Genomic DNA, 16,064 nt, shown 5'->3' with positions numbered 1-16,064 from the left:
AATGTATAATCGGTTCAAAAACATTCAATGTTTATCGGTATATCTGAAAAATACAAATGGCGGTAGACTGTATCGAACACGTTAAGTTTAGGGAAATTTTGGGAAAATGAGTTTAAACTAAAAAACTATACAAAATACTGTTAGGAACTCACTCAATATATGTTATCATGACGTAGGCTGGCATATAATCGGTGGTTTTAAACTTTTGCTCAATACAGGTGACGACTTTTAAAAGTCCCTTTTAGTGATTACCTGGTTTGAGGATATTTGTACAACTAAACGGCAAATCTGCTTTAAAAAATCCGGTATTATTTTATTTAAAGCCCGTTTCACGTTCGTATATAACGAAATATTTTATTGTAGATTTTGGTGTGCTAAAAACGAATCTGCAAACCGTTTACGTAGCAAAAAGAAAGTTTTCATGACATTCATGAAATTACTTTTTCGAAAAGTGTGTGATCACTTTTCAATGTAAATTTAACTTAGAATGAACACCCACTTTCTGGCCAACTGAGAGAGGGGCATTTTTCTGTTTCTTGGCTAAAAAGTTTTTTGTTTGATTTCTTTTGCATGGTAATAACCCCTGAACTCTGGGACTATTTTCCATTTAACAGCCGTAGCCTTCGTTTACGCTATGCGTAAGCATAAACAAAAGCTGTTTAGCCAATAAACATGGGAAAAAATCCCCCCTCTCTCAGGTGGCTAGAAAGTGGGTGCTCATTTTAAGTTAAATTTACATGGAAAAGTGATCGTCCACTTTTCGAAAAAGTAATTTCTTCATATCATAAAAACTATTTTTTTTTGCAACGGAAACGGTTTGCAGATTCGTTTTTAGCACACCGAAGTCTACAAAAAAAAATGTTGTTATTTACGAACGTGAGACGCACAGCCCTTTATGGAAAATTATATCAAAAATCTGGGGGAAAATAGTTTTCAAAAAAAACAGCAAATGAATTCGATAGAAAAAAAATGGATGCTATTTTTTTTTTTTAATTTTTCTTTGTGTTTCTTGGCTAAAAAGTTTTTTGTTTGATTTCTTTTGCATGGTAATAACCCCTGAACTATGAGACTATTTTCCATTTCACAGACGTAGCCTTTGTTTATGCTACGCATGAGCATAAACAAAAACTGTTAAATATGTACACATGCAGAGAGTTATCCGTGTTGAAATAATAATGTTATTATTTTAAAAGCCATTCTTAACACGGGGAGGGGAGGGTGTTTTGTACCTATTCTGTACTTTAACCTTACAATTGAATAAAAAAAACATATCATAAAACTTTAATTAAACATGGAAATATGATTTTAAAAAATAGTGCGGATCACTCTCTGCATTAGCACCAACATTTCTCCAGCATGTTTGTGAAATTTATCATACTTAAAAAAAATTAAAAAAAAAAGTTTTGAAAAAAAACCAAAAAACTCTCACCTTTCATAAAAACAAATTATTAAAAAAAAACACCCACAAACTGACTTTTAACTAAATAAGTAAAAAAAAAATTAAAAACTCGAAACTTTATTTTCATAAAAACAATAAAAAAGTCATGTTCAATCTATTTTTTTCTTTGAGAAACAAATGTATTTCTGACTTACAAATGCGGTAGAGACTCATATTATTTTTACTTTCTATGGGTTTGATATACCGCGTTTTTATTGGTTGCAAAAAGAGTGACTGATTTATCAGAACGTTGTAACTAAAAAGTGAGCACCACTTTCAAATGTCGAAATAATGATTTAAAAAAATTTTTTTTTTTAATAATCTGTTAAATTAGTGTCCAATCAATAATAATCCAGTGAAAAAAATTTCCAAAAACCTATAAGTATAGAAATTACGCATGGAGTACAACTACGGCACTTTCGCACTTACTTTTACACAGATTATTTACGTTAACTCTTTTCATAAATAATTTTTTTTAAAAAAGTAACTAAACCATTTATTGATAATTTGTCACGTGTACAAACATTTATTTATTTATTTATTTACGTAGGCTTAACTCCTTTCATGAATAAGAAAAGTTTTACTCTTTAAGAATAATAAAAGGAAAATATGCAGAGAGTGATCTGCGCTATTTTTTAAATCGTATTTCCGAGTTAAAGTTTTACGATATGTTTTTTTTTAATCAATTGTAAGGTTAAATTACAGAATTGGTACAAAACACCCTCCCCTCCCCATGTTAAGAATGGCTTTTTAAATGATAACGTCATTATTTCAGCACGGATCACTCTCTGCATGAGTATCATAAAAATTAATACAAATAATACTTATCTCAATAAGTGAAAGGCTCATTTCTACCGGAAATGAAATCGGGACAATCTCGCAGTTACGAAAAATATTTTCATTTATAATTTAATATTTTTATAATTCGCAATATTAAATTATTTTAATAACATGCAAACATTCTTTGACTTTAAAAATAGATTTTCTGAAAATTTCAATTAAATTGGTAATGTAGAAATATGGTTTTATTCACTTTTAACAAACCAAAAGTTACATTTATATATATATATATATATATATATATATATATATATATATATATATATATATATATATATATAATTATTTTTTTTACTATAATAATTAAATACCTACAGACATTAGTGTTTCATCCTTTCGGGATTCTTCAGTGCAGGGTGTCACGATTACTACCAGTCGAACGATTCGAACCTCGCGACACGAGACATCTCTGGCTCGATTAGTGGAGGCCGTATCAATTCGGCTACCATTAACCATGTGAAATAGCGTGGAATTTTAAACATTTTAATTTAAATGTTCATTACATCAGACAGACAGTGATCAAATCGTTATACGATGATCTACGCATAAGAGCTACATTGACCGACTTTTAATTCAACTGAAAGTGCTCAACGATAAGAAACGAGTTTCTTAAAGGGGCTGTCATAATTATTTTTTTTACTATAATAATTAAATACCAACAGACACTAGTGTTTCATCCTTTCGGGATTCTTCAGTGCAGGGTGTCACGATTACTACTAGTCGAACGATTCGAACCCCGCGACACGAGACATCTCTGGCTCGATTAGCGGAGGCCGTATCCATTCGGCTACCATTAACCATGTGAAATAGCGTTGAATTTTAAACATTTTAATTTAAATGTTCATTACGTCAGACAGACAGTGATCAAATCGTTATACGATGATCTACGCATAAGAGCTAAATTGACTGACTTTTTAATTCAACTGAAAGTGCTCAACGATAAGAAACGAATTTCTTAAAGGGGCTGTCATAATATATATATATATATATATATATATATTTATATATATATATATATATATATATATATATATATACTAGACTACCTGTGACCCTTTGTGTCAGTATGTTATATTAGCTATGGAATTCATGCATGAGCGTGACACTTGTGGCATAAAGACAATATTTTTTTTTGACATAACAGAAACATTTCTTTGAAATTATATTAAAATGAAAAAAGAATATAAATAGATTTCTATGAGTCGTTCTGTTTATTATAATTGATTATTTTTGATAAAAATTTACAATTACTGAATTATAAGTGGTTGGCCATACTTATAGGTAAATGTGCACTGAACAGATACCATAATACTTATTATAGTAAAATTACAATTTTGATATATATATATATATATATATGCTTTTTTTACATGGTTCATTTCTGTATTACGTTTAAGTTATTTTAAACCCCACTCTTCCCATGTTAAATAGTAATTTCGAAATAATAACGTTAATATTTCAGTGAGCAGGTCAAAATCTACAAAAGAAGCGATTTGTGTTTATTTGTTTACGTTGTTATTGGTTAATGTTTTTGCGCGCATACGCGACTAGATGTCATAAACTGGAAAGTGGGTTACATACATCGTTACAAGGTCATTTGATATATATATATATATATATATATATATATATATATATATATATCGATTATGACAAAAATGGCACATTTATAAAGTATATTGTTAATTTAATAATCATAAAAATGTCATATTGATTAGATAATCACCTAATTATTGGTAGATTGAAAACAAAAAGACTCCATCAAAACAAACTTATACCCCCCCCTCATTTTGTCCCTCGCTGAACTAAATAGATTTAAAATAAAAATCTAATAATCTCTTTCTAATGTTGGTGGAGGTTAAGTTTTGGTGTGGGGCATTATTAGTACCAATGATCCAGGGCCTATAGTTGGCTTGCAAGGTCGAATTTATTCGACCAATGACATTAATATGTTGACTGTGCATTTTCTACCCTACTTTGGTCGGAATTTGAATGATAATCCCATTTTCATATAGGATAATCCTCCCATTCACACAGTGGCAATGTCAAGAGGTTCCTGGAAGAGCATGATATTCGTGTTTGGATTGACCTGCACAATCTGCAGTCAAATATGAACAGGCAAAAATTATAGAAGAATAAAATGCCGATCAAATGAGGTATAGTTTGTTAAAACAGTTACATAAAATTTAGTTTAAATTTGCAGTTTTTTTTAAAATTACAAGTGCAGACTTTCTTTTTGCCGTCTGTGTAAAAAATTTAAATGAAACATTTTTTTTAACTAAAGCAACTTTGAAGGGTTAACAACAAATTAATAATTTACATGTTTTTTTAATCGAGAATCGCACCAAGAAAATATGGCCGCCGTCCGCATACTGCACAAGTGCCTTTTGTTGTTCATGAACACAAAAAGTGTTAAAACTAAATTAATTTTTCTAAATAAAATGTTTGTTTTATTATTTGATAATACGAGAAGTGTTTGCTCTTTTTGTTTGTTTCCTAATAACACAAGAAATGTTAAAAACTGAAGTAATTTTTTTAAAAGAAATATATGGTTTTGTTTTTCATGTGTTCCGTTCGATTTCGTTACATAATCAACCGTATCCACTTCCGGTAGCTTGACTTTTTCGAGCAGTGATCTTAGGCATTACCTAAAGTATATAAATTTATTTTTTTTATAGGGGGGGGTCGTTTTAAAACTATATCTACCTCAGTATTTTAATTTTCGATGTTTGGGCAATTATCGAGACTCCTAAGACGTGATCCTCTCATGTCAGATATTTTTTGTTCAAAAGTAACACACTAAATTACTTTTTTTACTAAATAAACTCTTTCAAATAAGTTGAGCCACTAAAAGTTATGAAGAAAACGAACTTAGAAAAATCAATTTAATTTTTGAAAACAACAGTAAACAAGTGAAAATATTTTTAAAAAATACTTTTACTTGTTTACTGTTGTTTTCAAATACATTCTTGGGGTGTATAGTCTCTTTTAAAAACAATTTTTGGAGGTTATGGCCTCTTTTAAAAACAATTTTTGGGGGTATACTCTCTTTTAAAAACAATTTGTGGGGGGTATAGTCTCTCTTAAAAACAATTTTTCGGAGTATAGTCTCTTTTAAAAAAATTTGTTTCGGGGTATAATCTCTGTTAAAAACAATTTTGGGGGGTATGGTCTCTTTTAAAAACAATTTTTGGGGGTATAGTCTCTTTTAAAAACAATTTTTTTTTTTTGGGGGGGGGGGTAGAGTCTCTTTTAAAAACAATTTTGTCGGGGGTATAGTCTCTTTTAAAAACAATTTTTCGGGGGTATAGTCTCTTTTAAAAACAATTTTTCGGGGTATAGTCTCTTTTTAAAACAATTTTTGGGGGTAGAGTCTCTTTTAAACAGAATTTTTTGGGGGTATAGTCTCTTTTAAAAACATTTTTTGGGGGTATAGTCTCTTTTAAAAACAAGTTTTGGGGGTATAGTCTCTTTTAAAAACCATTTTTTTTTGGGGGGGGTATATTCTCTTTTAAAAACAACTTTTGGGTGGTATATCCTCTTTTAAAACCAATTTTATGGGGGTATAGTCTCTTTTAAAAACAATTTTGGGGGGAATAGTTTCTTTTAAATACAGTATTTTGGGGATATAGTCTCTTTTAAAAACAATTTTTGGGGGTAAAGTCCCTTTTAAATACAATCTTTTGGGGAATAGTCACTTTTAAAAACAGTTTTTGTGGGATATAGTCTCTTATAAAAACAATTTTTGGGGGTGTAGACTTTTTTAGAAACAATTTCTTGGGGGGTATAGTCTCTTTTAAAAACAATTTTGGGGAGTATAGTCTCTTTTAAAAACAATTTTTTAGGAGTATAGTCTCTATTAAAAACAATTTTTGGGGGTATAGTCTCTTTTAAAACAATTTTTTGGGGGGTATAGGCTCTTTACAATACAATTTTTTGGAGGTATATTTTCTTTTAAAAAAAACTTTTTGATGGTATAGCCTCTTTTAAAAACAACTTTTTGGGAGTATAGTCTCTTTAAAAAAAATTTTTCGGGGTATAGTCTCTTTTAAAAACAATATTTTGGGGGGTATAGTCTCTTTTAAAAACAATTTGGGGGGGGGGGTATAGGCTCTTTTATAAACAATTTTTTCGGGGGTATAATCTCTTTTAAAACAATTTTTTGGGGGTATAGGCTCTTTTAAAAACAATTTTTTGGAGGTATATTTTCTTTTAAAAACAACTTTTGGATGGTATAGCCTCCTTTAAAAACAATTTTTGGGAGTATAGTCTCTTCTAAAAAAAATTTTTTTCGGGGTATACTCTCTTTTAAAAACAATTTTTCGGGGGTATAGTCTCTTTTAAAAACAATTTTTTGAGGGTATAGTCTCTTTTAAAAACAATGTTTGGGGTATAGTCTCTTTTAAAAACAATTTTTTCGGGTGTATACTCTTTTAAAAACAATTTTTTGGGGGGTATAGTCTCTTTTAAAAGGACTTATTTGGGAGTATAGTCTTTTTAAAAACAATTTTTTGGGAGTATAGTCTCTTTTAAAAACAATTTTTGGGAGGTATAGTCTCTCTTAAAAACATTTTTGAGGAGTATAGTCTCTTTAAAAACAATTTTATTGGGGGGGTATAGTCTCTTTTAAAACAATTTTTTTGGGGGGTATAGTCTCTTTTAAAAACAATTTTTGGGGGGTATAGTCTCTTTTAAATACAATTTTTTGGGGGTATTGTCTCTTTTAAAAAACAATTTGGGGGGTATATTCTCTTTTAAAACAATTTGTTGGGGGTATGGTCTCTTTTAAAAACGATTTATTTGGGGTAAAGTTACTTTAAAAACTATTTTTTGGGGGGTATAGTCACTTTAAAAACATTTTCGGAGGGTATAGTCTCTTTTAAAAACAATTTTCTGTGGGTATAGTCTCTTTTAAAAACAATCTTTGGGGTATAGTCTCTCTTAAAAACAATTTTTTCGGGGTATAGTCTCTTTTAAAAACAATTTTTGGGGGTATAGTGTTTTTAAAAACAATTTTTTCGGGAGTATAGTCTCTTTTAAAAACAATTTTTGGGGGGTATAAGCTCTTTTAAAAACAATTTTTTCGGTGGTATAGTCTCTTTTAAAATGATTTTGGGGGGTATAGGCCCTTTAAAAAACAATTTTTGGGGGGTATATTTTCTTTTAAAAACAACTTTTGGATGGTATAGCCTCTTTTAAAAACAATATTTTGGGGGTATGGTATTTTTTAAAAACAATTTTTTGGGGTATACTCTCTTTTAAAAATAATTATTGGCGGTATGGTCTCTGTTAAAACAATTTTGGGGGGTATAGTCTCTTTTAAAAACAATTTTTTGGGGTGTACACTGTTTTAAAAACAATTTTTTGGGGAGTATAGTCTCTTTTAAAAACAATTTTTGGGAGGTATAGTCTCTCTTAAAAACATTTTTGAGGGGTATAGTCTCTTTTATAAACAATTTTTTGGGGGTATAGACTCTTTTAAAAACAATTTTTGAGGGGTATAGTCTCTTCTAAAAACAATTTTTTGGGTGGTATAGTCTCTTTAAAAAATTTTTTGGAAGGGTATAGTCTCTTTTAAAACAACAATTTTTTAGAGGGGTATATTGTCTTTTAAAAACAATTTATTGGGGGATAGTTACTTTAAAAACAATTTTTGGGGGGTATAGTCTCTTTTAAAACAATTTTCTGTGGGTATAGTCTCTTTTAAAAACACTCTTTGGGGGAATAGTCTATCTTAAAAACAATTTTTTGGGGGTATACTCTCTTTTAAAAACAATTTTTGAGGGTATAGTGTCTTTAAAAACAATTTTTTCGGGGGTATAGTCTCTTTTAAAAATAATTTTTTGGGGGGTATAGGCTCTTTTAAAAACAATTTTTTCGGTGGCATATTCTCTTTAAATATAATTTTTAGGGGGTATAGTCTCTTTTAAAAACAACTTTTGGATGGTATAGCCTCTTTTAAAAACACTTTTTTGGGGTATAGTCTCTTTTAAAAACAATTTTTGGGGTGTAGTCTCTTTTAAAAACAATTTTTTGGAGGAATAGTATCTTTTAAACACAATTTTTGTGGGTATAATCTATTTTTAAAACAATTTTTTTTAAAACAATTTTGGAGGGGTATAATCTCTTTCAAAAACAATTTGTGGAGGCATAGTTTCATTTAAAAACACTATGTTTTGGATATAGTCTCTTTTAAAAACAATTTTAGAGGTAAAGTCTCTTTTAAAAACAATCTTTTGGAGGTATAGTCTCTTTTAAAAACATTTTTTTGTGGGATAAATTGTCCTTTTAAGAACAATTTTGGGGGTGTATAGTCTCTTTTAAAAACATTTTTCGGGGTTTAGGGTCTCTTTTAAAAGACGTTTTTTTGGGAGTATAGTCTCTTTTAAAAACAATTTTTTGGCTGTATAGTCTCTTTTAAAAACATTTTTCGGGGGATTATTGTCTCTTTTAAAAACAATTTTTTGGGAGTATAGTCTCTTTTAAAAACAATTTTTTGGGAGTATAGTCCCTTTTAAAAATAATTTTTTGGGAGTATAGTCTCTTTTAAAAACAATTTTTGGGGGGCATAGTCTCTTTTTAAAAACAGTTTTTGTGGGATATAGTCTCTTTTAAAAAAATTTTTCGGGTGTAGACTCTTTTAAAGACAATATTTTGGGGAGTATAGTCTCTTTTAAAAACAATTTCTTGGGGGTATAGTCTCTCTTAAAAACAATTTTGGGGGCGTATAGTCTCTTTTAAAACATTTTTGAGGGGTATAGTCTCTTTTAAAAACATTGTTGAGGATATAGTTTATTTTAAAAACAATTTTTTTGGGGGGTATAGTCTCTTTTAAAAGCAATTTTTTGGGAGTATAGTCTCTTTTAAAAACAATTTTTGGTGGGTATAGTCTCTTTTAAAAACAATTATTGGTGGTACAGTCTCTTTTAAAAACAATTTTTGGGGGGTACAGTCTCTTTTAAAACAATTTTTTGGGGTATAGTCTCTTCAAAACCAATTTTTGGGAGTATAGTCTCTTTTAAAAACAATTTTTGCGGGTATAGTCTCTTTTAAAAACATTTTCGGGGGATTATGGTCTCTTTTAAAAACAATTTTTTGGGAGTATAGTCTCTTTTAAAAACAATTTTTGGTGGGTATAGTCACTTTAAAAACAATTTTTGGGGGTATAGTCTCTTTTAAAACCATTTTTCGGGGTATAATGGTCCCTTTTAAAAGCAATTTTTTGGGAATATAGTCTCTTTTAAAAACAATTTTTGCTGGGTATAATCTCTTTTAAAAACAGTTTTTGGGGGTATAGTCTCTTTTAAAAACAATTTTGGGTGTATAGTTTCTTTTAAAAACAATTTTTGGGTGGTATAGTCTCTTTTAAAAACAATTTGTTCGGGGGTATAGTCTCTTTTAAAAACAATTTGTTGGGGGTATAGTCTCTTTTAAAAACAATTTTTTGGGGGGGTATAGTCTCTTCAAAAACAATTTTTGGGAGTATAGTCTCTTTAAAAACAATTTTGGGGGTATAGTCTCTTTTAAAAACAATTTTTGCGGGTATATTCTCTTTAAAAACAATTGTTTGGGGTAGTGTCTTTTTTTAAAACATTTTTTTTGGGGGGGGGATAAGTTGGGCTCTTTTTAAACTAAATTTCCCTCGGTATTTTCTTTAATTCTCTATTTTTTAGCGATTATCGAGACCCATAAAATGTAATACTCTCATGTCGGACATTATTTATCATTCTCCCATAACACACAGAAGAGTTGTTGCAAGCCTGTCTTTGTTTTATCATTTTTTCCATGACAAGTGCCCGTCCGAGCTTCAATCTCTGGTCCCCTCTCGATTTCTATGGTACTAGCTACACAGAATAACACTTATCTCCTTGATAATTGGTGACCTCCATTTAAACAAAAAACACTCGACACAACTTTCTTTTTTTCTTTTTTTTTTTTACAGTATAAACGTGTAAAAATAAATTAAACCTCTAACAACTTAGCCAGCTAGGTAGAAAATTAAAGCAGTATATAAAAGCAACAGTAAATAAATATAAATATTAAAAAGAAAAATTCTGCCGTATGTAGTCTCGTTTTTGCATAGAATACGCACTTTAAAATAAATGAAACTACTACTAACTTAGCCAGTAAGGTAGAAAACGGACACTTAGAAAATAGATTTTTAAAAAAAAAACAACAGTAAGCAAGTAAAAATGTTTTTATAAATATTGTGGGGGTGGGGTGGCATAGTCTCTTTTAAAAACAATATCTCCTGCAAGAACATTCATAAAATGTGTATTCAATTGATATTTATTCAATAAGGAACCAGTTTTCCTACCTAGCAAAAAGGGATGAGTTTTCCATGTAGGTGTTTTCCGGGTACGGGTTTTTTGGGTATGAGTTTTCCGGGGACGAGTTTTCCTAAATTCATGGGGGAGAAGGGAGGGGTGCTACGAAAAATATGTGGAAAAATGGAGAGAGCTTTATTAGCCTGTAATTCGCTGTGGAAAAATTGAAGGAGCTTGATTAGCAGAATGCTGTAATTCGATGGTGGGCTCAGATGAGTAAAACTCAGCTATGTGTTAAATGAATGGCCGATCCCCAGAATACATAAACATTCTGACTCCTACCTTCATTTAAAAAGTCACCCACATTCAGGAAATAAACGCATTTCAATGAAATTTTCAGTATTAATGAACCATCCCAGAATATACTGAACTCGTTATTGTTTTACATTTTAGTGAAAATGTATTATACTTTTTAAACCAAAACACTTTTGCTCAATTTAAAGTTTTAAGAATTTAAAAAAAATCATGAATACCTGTTTGCTTTTTTATAAAAAAAACAACATAAAGCATTGTAGACGTTAACAATTAAAAAATATTTTTTAATATTTCAGAAACATTACGATAAGTAGGGACTGCCAAAATTCACCACAGAATTACCCCACCCTATATGTAACAACACGATGTAAATTTATTATAAATTAATAGTATCAGTATAACTTTTGTACCATTTAAAAGAAGAAGGGCAAAATAAATCAGTAATAATTTTTAAAAAACTTTTCCTTCGAACGAAAATATTGAAATTGCGAGACGAAAATCGTGTTTACATAATTGGCGCTTTAAAATAACGTTCCCATGTAGTAGACATTCCGAACGTGAAAACATACCAATGTTTAATAAATCTAGCAAAAATCAACTAATGGTCAGATTTTCGTGAAATGTTTGATGCTTATCCATTTTAGAATGAAATTACATATAAAATGCAGTTTCCGTAAAATATATGAGGGGAAATATTTTTTTGTGCGTGTCCCCCCCCATATTTATTTTTTCAAAATTTGAGCAAAATATATTTATATGTATCGAAATTTCTATTTATTATGAAACATAAGAGTAATAAGTAAAAAAATATTTGTTTTTTAAAAGTTTAAATACACGTATTGATCCAAATTTAACCTTGAAGTTGCAATAAAATGATATAAATTTGAAGCTAATCAAAAACCTTGATTCGAGTAAAGCAACTGGCCCTGATGGTATTCCAATTATAGTACTCAAAAAACTTCAACCTGAATTAGCGCCCATACTTACAAAACTGTTTAAACGTTGTCTTAAGGAGAATAGTTTCCCATCTCCCTGGAAAATCTCATCAGTATGCCCTGTATTTAAGAATTCAGGTGATCGCTCATCCCCCTCTCAGTACAGGCCAATAAGTCTCCTGTGCGTCATGAGTAAGTTGCTAGAATCTGTGTTAAATACAGAAGTAATCAAACATCTCAACAAAAATAACCTTCTTAGTGACACTCAATATGGTTTCCGTTCGACTAGATCTACAGCAGATGTCCTTACAGTTAAAGCGCATAGGATTAGCAAATCTCTCGACGGTGGCAATCTTTCTAGGGCAATTGCTCTTGACATATCTAAAGCCTTTGATAGGGTATGGCATAAAGGTTTACTTCATAAGATCGCTAGCTATGGTATAGCTGGAAAAGTCTTCTCAATTATTAAATCATTTCTTTCTGATAGGTTCATTAGAGTAGTAGTTGAGGGGCAAAAATCAGAAGCTCACAGTATTAATGCGATGTCCCTCAGGGATCCATCCTGGGCCCAACTCTTTTCCTGATCTACATTAATGATCTTCCAAATCATATCCTTGCATCATTTGTAGACATTTATGCTGACGACACTACCATTTATGGTAGCACATATAAGACAGTAAACGACCAAGTTCTCTCCAATTCTCTCTCCTCTGATCTTGAGCACGTAGCACAATGGGGAAAGGAGTGGTTAGTTACTTTTAATGCATCTAAAACCAAGCTTCTCTCTTTACATCATAACATTCTAATCCACATTTGTCATCAATTGAAATGAATGGCTCTCGTCTTCAGGAGGCTTCAAGTTTTGACAAGCTTCTGGGCTTGACCATTACTCCTGATCTTAAATGGAACACGTATATCAAATCTGTTGCCAAGGCCGCTGGAAAAATGGTGGGATCTTTCTATCGATCCAGTAGATATCTCACTGCTGATGCTATTCTCTACCTATATAAGAGCCAGGTACGTCCAAGGATGGAATACTGTTGCCACATCTGGGCAGGAGCTGCTAGAAAGGACTTGTCCTGCCTTGATAGAGTTCAAAATAGACTTCGTAGCCTCGTAGGAGATGTCCTTTTCTCCTCCTTGCAACCTCTATCTCACAGAAGAGATGTTGCGAGTTTGTCTCTGATGTATCGTTATTTTCATGGAAAGTGTTCAACTGAGCTTCAATCTATGGTCCCCCCTCGCCAAACTTTCACAAGAAACACTCGTCTAGCTGTAAACACTATCAATAATTTCCCCCACTCTTTATCTGTGCCTAAACCTAAACGTAGATTCCATGAACAAAGCTTCTTTCTTAGAACTGCACGCCTGTGGAATTGTCTTCCGTTTTCCTGCTTTCTGGCTGACTACAATATGGTTGTGTTCAAGTCTAAAGTAAATAAGTTCTTGATGAGCCGTTCCATATAAGTTATTAAATTTACCAAATTTTCATTACTAATGATTACTATATTGACAAATTTCTACTGTACACTCTTGAACCCTTATGCCTGAGTGGCCTCTGGGCCTTGATAATGTGGTGATGCCTTTGTAAAAAAAAAAAAAAGCTTCTGGGTTTGACCTTTACTCCTGATCTGAAATGGAACACGTTCATCAAGTCTGTTGCCAAGATCGCTGGAAAGATGGTGGGATCCTTCTACTGCTCCAGAAGATATCTCACTACTGATGAAATTCTCTATCTATATAAAAGCCAAGTACGTCCAAGGATGGAATACTGCTGCCATATCTGGGCAGGCGCTGCTAAAAACAGCCTATCCTGCCTTGACAGAGTACAAAATAGACTTCGTGGCTTAGTGGGGGATGCCCTTTTCTCTACCCTGCAACCTCTCTCCCACAGAAGAGACGTTGCGAGCCTATCCTTGTTTTATCGTTATTTCCATGGCAGGTGCTGGTCCCCTCTCGCCAATCTTTCACGAAAAACACCCGTCTAGCTGAATCTACTGTCAAAAGTTTCCCCCACTCTTTATCTGTGCCTTAATCAAAACGCGGATTCCATGAACAAAGCTTCTTTCTTAGAACTGCACGCCTGTGGAACTCTGTTCCGTCTGCCTGCTTCCCACCGGACTACAACTTGGATGTCTTCAAGTCCAACGTCAATAAATTCCTAATGAACGGCACCCTTAAGTAAACACTTCATCAAATCTCCACACTAACGTAATGTACTTGCAATAACCCTTATCCCTGAGTGGCTTCCGGGCCTTGATAAGTGGTGATCACTGTGTAAAAAAAAAAAAAATATTATTTTTTTTTATATCGTTGTTTCGAATCAATATATACTATAATCAGTTGAATTGCCAAGAAAAAGACACTTCGTAAACATTAATTAATTTTTAAAAGATTAAAACTATTAAAATTCCATTATTTCAAAATGTTCCGTTACAATATAGATTTTTAATTAACTGTGTTTAATTTTTTTTAATATTAAGTTTTAACAAACATGGCTCTTGTCAGCTATTTTATCGCCAGATTAAAACAGATTTGAAAGTATTATTGCACAAATATTAAGCATTTTGTAGGCCCACCCTCATATTTTATCGTCTCTTTTTACCGAACAAAATATGGAAGCTCGTGGGTAACCAAAAAAACATTCAGTAAAATCGTATTTCATATGTAATATACAAATGGTTATAATATAATTAATCATTACACTGTGCAAATCTTAAAACTTACCAAAATTATAACAAGGATTAATTATCAATTGCAGTTTGAAGATGATAAACAAAGGTTTTAAAAAATCATTAAGTCGCTTCTGCTTTTCCATAGTTCGTATAGTTAACACAAGTCTGACGTCACGGGAACATGTGCTCCGTTTTTCACATTGTTTTGTGGATATCTAACGATAAGCCATATTCATTCAATATTTTTACAATTTTCTTGTATGAATCATGGTGTAAGCATTAGCGTAAGAATTTTTTTTATAATCCTGAAAACAATATATACATATATATATATATATATATATATATATATATATATATGTGTGTGTGTGTGTGTGTGTGTGTGTGTGTGTAACTACTTCATTTATTCACATAAATTTAATATATGAAAGTATAGATTTATGCGTAAACTTTAAGTATTTACTTCAAAAGTGCTCAATACGTAGGTAGAGCTAGTTAGTAATTTATAAAATATATATGGCGATTAAGCTACACTGATCCAACTATAGGATTCGTCAGGCTTATGCACATAAGCCTGACGAATCCTATAGTTGGATGAAACGCAGAATATTCAGTGTAGCTTAATCGCCATATATATTTTATAAATTACTATATATATATATGTGTATATATATATATGTATATATATATATATATATATATATATATATATATATATTTATATATATATATATATATATATATATTTATATATATATATATATATATATATATATATATATATATATATATATATATATATATATATAAATTAAAAATTACAATTAAATTCACCAAAATGATCCAAGATGGTAAAATTAAAGTATATTATAAATATTAAAGAATTAATATTTTTAAAATTATCTCAGCCACATAAAAATAAAGCTCGATAAAACCAAATAGGAAATAGAGTTTATAATACGAGCAAACAGTTAATAAAACATGTTAAAAACACTTTGAAATGAGTAAAAAAACATATTTAATCTGAAAAGGAAACACTAGATAAGTGGATAGTCCTTAATCCGCGGAGTTTCGAAGAAATACTTTCCTTCTCATCAGAAGAAAAAGGTGATTACACATGAAATCACCTTTTTCTTCACCATATTCCCTCTGCTTCACTTTTTTTGTTTTCAAGTAAGATCTTTGACTTAGTTGTTGTTTCATCAGATACTTTTGCATGCAAAATCTGATCCCGCATTTTACTAATTCCTACCCTCTGATGAAAAGGAAAGTATTTCTTTGAAACTCCGCGGATTAAGGACTATCCACTTATCTAGTGTTTCCTTTTCAGATTAAATGTTTTTTACTCATTTCAAAGTGTTTTTTAACATGTTTTATTAACTGTTTGCTCGTATTTAATTATTATAGTAAAAAAATAATTATATATATATATATATATATATATATATATATATATATATATATATATATATATATATATATATATATAATTTACATTTAGGATCAATAAGAAAAATAACAGGAAAAATGGTTTTATTTTTAATAATGATTAATTTATTTTTGAAAATTATTAATTTAGATAAATACGGATGCG

Source organism: Euprymna scolopes, chromosome 46 (genome assembly GCF_053919585.1).
Source record: "Euprymna scolopes isolate OS-2025 chromosome 46, ASM5391958v1, whole genome shotgun sequence".
Lineage (NCBI taxonomy): Eukaryota > Metazoa > Mollusca > Cephalopoda > Sepiida > Sepiolidae > Euprymna > Euprymna scolopes.
This window is presented reverse-complemented; position numbering follows the sequence as displayed.